The following is a 7,086-nucleotide window of genomic DNA, read 5'->3' as shown; positions in this document are numbered from 1 at the left end:
AATAACTAATAATAACTTTAAACATCATAAACTATAGTATAAATTTGATAGTGTTATCTGTATATGGGTAATTCAAAGTGAAATAAACATATACTAAAAGATTATTTTATTTTGAATAAAGATTAATCTTATAGCTCTTGATTAGCTCTTGATTTATTAGAGCTAAGAATGATTTTAGAATTATTTTGCTGCTCTGCCAAAATATCAAAAATGAACAAATTTGTACAAAATGTACGAATTTATATATTATTTATCGAAACAACAGAAAAATATTCTAAAAACCAAATATCGCTCAAAATATAGTATAAGCCCAGACTACTTATTTTTAAAATTGTTCCAGTTTATGTTTTTTTCTAAAGTAGATTAATTCGAATTTTTAAAATCAAGTAAATTAAGGATAGGGTAATTTTATTTATAAGTAAATTGCAATGTAATGAGTGTCAAAAATTACTCACTAATACTTTTTCAATGCTTCATAATTTCGGTATATTCATATAAATCACAGTTTACCAGCGAATTCATAATCCACACATGTTATTTGGTTTAATTGTGCATTTATCAATGCTAAGAATTCCGTTCAAAGGATAAAAATATGCCACTACCGATTATAATAATTATAATTTTAAATCCAACTAAAGTCAACTGCTGTCTCTAGTTGTTTATACCCACAATGTTGTTTTTTTGCTGGCGCAAAGCAAAGTATGTGAAACTTTTGCCATGGCATTTGGAATTAGCTCTAAGAGAGATTTCCGTTTTGGGTGCAGCTCAAGTTTTTTGGAAAATTATAAAATTTGTGGTATATACGTGCAAATTGCAGGCGCAGGCAAGCGGCAAGGATTCAAGTTGGTAATAGATACATATTGCACTTGAAGATACACGCTCTAAACTTGACGATGGCTAACTGAAGTTGATGCTGTAGCCGAGATCCCAATACAGGGTGTGTACGTGCGCATCCCTTGTGTCACATACACATAGAGAAAATGACGCCCACACACATGTCACACTTTTATTTTGTAGTTAAGTGAAGTAAAAACTTTGCCAGCTAACAGTGTTGTCAGCCAAGAGGACAAGAGGTCACAGCCCAGGCCATTAGTACTTGAATGCTGAACAAATAATTAGAGCAAAAACAGAACCAATATAAGGTTGTCGCCGGCAACGCAGACACAAAGACAGACAGACAATAAGAAGACGACACACACTCACACAGAGTGACTCCACATGACTGATGAAGGCTATCGAAGGATATCCACTCAACGATGACATCCACAAATTGACATTGCTCAACATGGCAGTCAAGTGGCTTTTGGGCCAAAAAGTTCGAGCAAAAACGTCGAAAGATTTGTCGCGGTCGCCAACTAAAAAAGTTAATTGCAGTTAATGACGACATTAATCACAAGAAAATGAAGACCAGCGCAGTTGACAATAAGCGCAAAGCGACAAATGAAGAGCCAACGGCTGCTATGGCAGCTTTTGCTCGCTGCCCGAGTGAGACACTAGACAAGAGACAAGAGACGGAGGAGGGGAGACAAGAGACAAGAGACGTGGGACAAGAGACAACAGGCGTCTATTAACACCGATCCCCAGACTTTGTGCACTACAAAAGGCGGCAAAACAATGAGAAAGTTGCGTCAGCCAGTTGCTAGTGGCAATGACAGTGGCAGTGGCAGCAGGACAAGACGCGCAACAAGCGACAGACAACAACAAGGAGAACAACAACAGCGAAAGAGAGAGAGAGAGGGAGAGAGAGAGAGCTGGAAGAGCAGGAAGTGAGCGCGTAGTAGGAAAAGCAATTTTACTGCGAGCTTCCTCAAGACAAATAAGTCATCTGGATCAAAAGGGGCTTTCAGGCATAGCTTGGCAAGTTGTGGCATGGCAAGTTGAGGCAAGCTGAGGCATCGCTTGGCACAATAGAAATGAATTATAAGTGGAGCGGGCGCAACCAACGCAATGTCAGCGATAATAATGAACTGGCATGACTGATGATGCCAACGTTACACTCTCCACTCCCGCCACTCTCGAATTCCCTTCGCTGTTTGGGTCCAGTGCACCAGCAGGCAAAAGGGCAACTGCACGTCGCAATGTCCACTGTGATTAGGCAATACTTGCCACAACAAAAGATTGAGTATACGCCTAGTTATGCGCCATAACTCCGTGGAAATGCGCATAATGAATTGGTCACACGAACAATGCCCTCTGTCCGCTTTATTAATTAAGCGTTCATTCTTACTTTAGCTGGACACGTGTTGCTCGATGCAGAAATATTCAACATTTTCATAATTTTTAATAAATATTTCAATTCCTTAAATCTTTTCTTTTTATTTGTCAGGTATTTAAAGCGTATTTATAAATTTATAATAATAAGTTTTTATTTTAATATATTTAAATGGCTATTTACAGTTTACACAGAAACTTTTCTATACTAATGACAGTCAATTGAAAATATGAAATATATTTTAATGTCACAACTTAAGCATTTAAAGCTCTTTAAAAATTTATAGTTTTCGATTTAATATTGATTTTTAATAAAAAAAGTATTCAATCTATTTGACTCTTTCCATATTATTTATATATTAATCATATATGTATATTAAAAATTATTCAATCATATTTGTATTTTCACATTTAAAGTAAACTTCCCTTTTTGCGACTTTGGTCATGTGTTTATATATTAATTTAAGTAAAGTCCATTTAGAGTTTAAAATATCGGAATTGGTATCAAGAAATTATATGTGTCGCTTGAAGGCGACTATATTGAATAATAAAATCACAATCTATGAAAAAATAGTTTTTCCCATTTGATTTTTAATGTCAACTCTTAAAGTAATATTCTATTAAATTTAGCTTACTTTAAATGAATTGAATTTAAGGGTTTCCTTTTTCAACACTTTAGCGAAGATCTTAAGCTTGTCAACGCTTTTATTAATTGTTGTTTTCTTCGATTTGAGTGTTCAATATATATTGAGAGATCGTATAATGAGCTGCACGTCTCTGGCAGTTGCCGCACGAATGCGCTGAATATGAAGAGCAGCTCAAAGGCTGCAACAGCTGCAGTGGCAGTGGCAACTTCCGCACACTTGCCACACCTGCCACTGCGACTGCGACTGCCACTGACATTGCCACTGCCGTTTTGTGGCCTCTGGAATGTGTGTGGGTGCCAAAACAAAGATGTCTGTGGAATTTATGCAACATGAGCGTCTATAACTTATCCAATTAAAACTCAATAAACGCGCTTACCCAGCACACAGAGGGAAGGACACGGCCAGGAGGTGAGAGCAAATGAAATGAAGATGCCAGGAAATGCCAGCCGAAGGGGGGAATGCCTCGAGAATAGGGCTGTTCAATGGCAGGCCAACAGGCAACTGGGAACTTCAGCACTGGCTGCTAGCTACCGGCTGTTGGTTGCTGGCTGCTGGCTTAACGCAGCGATTACAAGTGCCTTCAGCTTGTAATCCACTTTTGGAAATGCAGCCATTGGCTGTGGCAGTGCTTGTCTGCCAGCCAGCATGACAGCCACAAATTGAAGATGACAAAATGTCTAAACAAGCCGGAGCTTGCCACACACCCACCTGACTCTGTATGAGTGTGTGTGTGTGCGAGTGTATTGCTGTGCGAGCATATCTAGCGGAATAATCAATAAATTACACACCTGTCTGGCCACAGCAAATTTATATACATATACATACGTTTGTCTTGGCAGCCATTGCAAAAAAAGAAGAGGGGCGAGAAAATATAGAAAATATTTTTCAAAAGATTCCAGCAGCGCATTCCGCAGGTGCCATTTGCCAACTGACGCTCTCAAGCAGCCGGCAGCCGGGAGCAGGCAGCAGATACCGATGTCGATGTCGATGCCACACTATTGACGCCCAGTCGTGGTCATCCACAGCTCTCTCTCTTCTCTCTGTCTCTGTAGTCAAGTGCGGTCCGGGTAGAGGCGGCAACTTCAATATTTCATGGTGGCTAAGTTCTCGATTGTGTTGGGCCCAGGCACTTGGCGGTAATTGTACCTGCAAGCACTGGACTTGCACATTGTTAAGCATTTTCACGGGCCCCAACACCGAGTCCGAGGTTTCCACTCCTTCAGGCTCCTCTGAGTTGCCTGCCAGCCTGCTGCCAGCTTCTTCTCGCTGAACTGAGTGAGTATTTGTGCGTGCCATTCTGACAGGCAGCAGCGTTGGGGTCTCTCCTACACTGGCAGCACTGAATTTTTGATTTATGTGCATTACTTATGCTTTTACTTAGTTGTCTTGCTACAGCGCTCTGTCTCTCTCATTCGCTTTCTGGCTGCCAAGACACGGGAGCATTTTCTGTCTCTGTTTGTCGCTTATGTACGAGCCACCAAATTGATGCTAAGTGCTTGGGCGCGCGTGCAAAATGGGTTGAGCCGGAGCCGGAGTTGGAGCAGGAGTTGAAGCAAGAGCTGATGGTTGCAGTGTCGAGCCTTTGGCACACGAGCCGCACACATATATTAAATACCATCCTTGGGAGAGTCATCAGCATTCCTCGAGCGGTTTTTATTTCCGTTTTCATTAGTTGCTTTTTACACAAGTGCCGCCCACACACACACACACACACACACACACTCACACTTGCGTATAATAGCATTAATGTCTCGTTTACGTCGTGCCACAACACACACACACACACACACACACACATATGTGAGTGTGTGTTTGTGCTGGCCGCTTCCTAGTTTGTCAATGGCAGCCATTTCTATGTTTGTGCACGTATTTTGCTGTTGACATTGCGAGAAGCGAGAGCGCTGTGGCCAAAGCGAACAAACCGAGCAAACCAAGCAACCAACCAAACGGACCAAAATGAGAATGAAAAATGCTTGCGATAATTTGTTGACCTCAACAGGCGATTTTTTACAGCATAATACATACATATATATCACGTATTTACTTACGACTAAAGCGAGAGTATTACAATTTTTGCACAGTATTTAAAATTTTGTGCTTTCGGCTTGTGCAGCGTTGCGTATACTTGATAAGTGTTGCGGCACAAGGCACAAAGCTAAGCTAAGCCCAGACACGGACTGGATTTTCGGGCGCTAATCAAATCACGTACTTAGCCAAGTAAAGTACACACAAAGTACACACACACACACACACACACAATGTATGCCCCCCTTTGCCACCTTCTCTGCATTCCTCACACAACAACCGGGACACAAAACTCCGGCTCAGAACCTGGGCGCATTAATAGCTTAGACAAATACAGTGCTGCTGCACTATGATGAACTGCCGTGCCATTGTTAAACCGTCGCTATAAAAATGCTCAATTTTTTATGTGCACTAAAGCCGCTTAACTATTGACAGAGTATGATAAAGTACTAGTTGTATATAGCAAATATATATTCTAGCTAAACTACAATAATTTGGCGGATTACGTGGAGATTTCGATTGTGTTTGCTTCACTGTAGGAGTCACATATGTGTACGGGTAATTGTAGAGACGTATGTTGTGCTGGGCTGCGGTACACACACACACACACACACACGCACACACACAAAAAGTTGTCAGGCACAAAGGCAAATTACGAGCGCATTTAAACTGGGGCGCGAGTGCTACTTAAATAACTCATTTAGGTCGCTTGATCCCCGCCGGATTCTGTCTCTCTCTCTCTTTTACTCTTTCTCTCTCTGTCTCTTGCTTTCTCTTCGCCTCTTTCGCTGTCTGTGTGTGCGCACATAAAATCAACAATAAACTTTGTCATCTCAATTTGCTTATTACCAGCAGCCAGGCAGGGCAAAACTTTCTTATTAATGGTGGCGATTTCAATGCGCCTCGTTCACCCCTTCCCCCCTCTGTCACCCCTCTGTGCTTGCCACATATGCTTGCAGCACGTAGCAGAGCGCTCGCTCAGTGTATGTGTGGCATTGCAGATAACACTGCGACAAACTTACATAGATACTGGTGGAATTTTGATGTCAGGCAGTTTGCGTAACCGCAAAATGGCAGCGCGAGGTGTGTCCTGTGGCGGCGTCTTCTTCTTCATCTTCCTCTTCCTCTTCGTCTTTCCCCTTCACTCTCTCTGTCTCATGTCTCTTGTCTTGCGGTTTGCTGCAAGTCGCAACTCGCAAGTTGCAAGTCGCAAGTCGCAAATTCTAAAATCCATAATTAGTGTCTGTCACGGGACATAGACTTACCACAACCTCCTCACACACACACACACACACACACACACACACACACACACACAAACCCATATATTCACATACTCATTCAAGTATAGAAGAAGAAACACGCTAAGCTGCTGAGCTGCACTTGAGTTGAGCAGTTGCTCTAATTGCAAGTAAATATTTAATGCACAAGCCGCTTTTAATTGCCAGCTAAAATAAATATAAAATCATTATACAATTTTCACAAATACATAATATATGTATATGTATAAGAGAGTATGTTGAATATGCTGGAGATGGTGTCCCACATTTTTGTAGTGGTGCAAATAGGCAAGTTTTAATGATGCAGCTGACGGCGGCAGTGCCACTTACGCATGCACCTACGACGACGACGACGACGACGTCGACCTACAAGTTCTTAACCAACAAAATGCAAAAATCACGCAAATTATCGAAACATGCGCAAGCACACTTAAACTCACTGCGACTTTGCCGCATAAATCTGAGGCAAAAGTCGAAAAAAAAGGAACAGAAAGGGATCATAAAAATACTCAGCTATGGCAAACAGCTGAAAAAGAATAGTACAAACATCTTGAGGTACTGGCCCAGGCAGCAGCAGCAGAAGCAGCAGCAGCCAGAAGTATTAAGACCAACTTTCTTTTGCAATGCCGCAAATTGCAAAACTTCCAAGTTATCGCATGAAGTGCGAACATGCCGGCAATCGATTGGAAATTGCAGCAGACAGCTGCCGCAATGGGGGGCTCGATGTCGTTTATGCGATGAACTCTTTTTTGACATTCTTAGACAAAATTCTGTAATAGGGTTAATAAAATTATTATTCGAATTTAAAAAAATTTAAAAAAAGTAGTTTCGATAAAACACACGTGGGAAGTTGCCCCCTGTGAGGGTTGAACTCACGGCCTTTGGTTTACGAGACCAACGCTCTACCACTGAGCTAAAGGGGC

General features: G+C 41.5%; 1 non-coding gene across 1 annotated transcript; it reads right to left on the bottom strand.

Moving 5' to 3' along the window:
* Positions 1 to 7,014: 7,014 nt before the first annotated feature.
* Positions 7,015 to 7,086, bottom strand: Trnat-cgu (transfer RNA threonine (anticodon CGU)). The gene has a single exon. It is a non-coding gene; the product is annotated as a tRNA-Thr (tRNA).

The sequence above is a fragment of the Drosophila sulfurigaster genome, chromosome 2R (genome assembly GCF_023558435.1).
Source record: "Drosophila sulfurigaster albostrigata strain 15112-1811.04 chromosome 2R, ASM2355843v2, whole genome shotgun sequence".
Classification (NCBI taxonomy): Eukaryota; Metazoa; Arthropoda; class Insecta; order Diptera; family Drosophilidae; genus Drosophila; species Drosophila sulfurigaster.
This window is presented reverse-complemented; position numbering and strand designations above follow the sequence as displayed.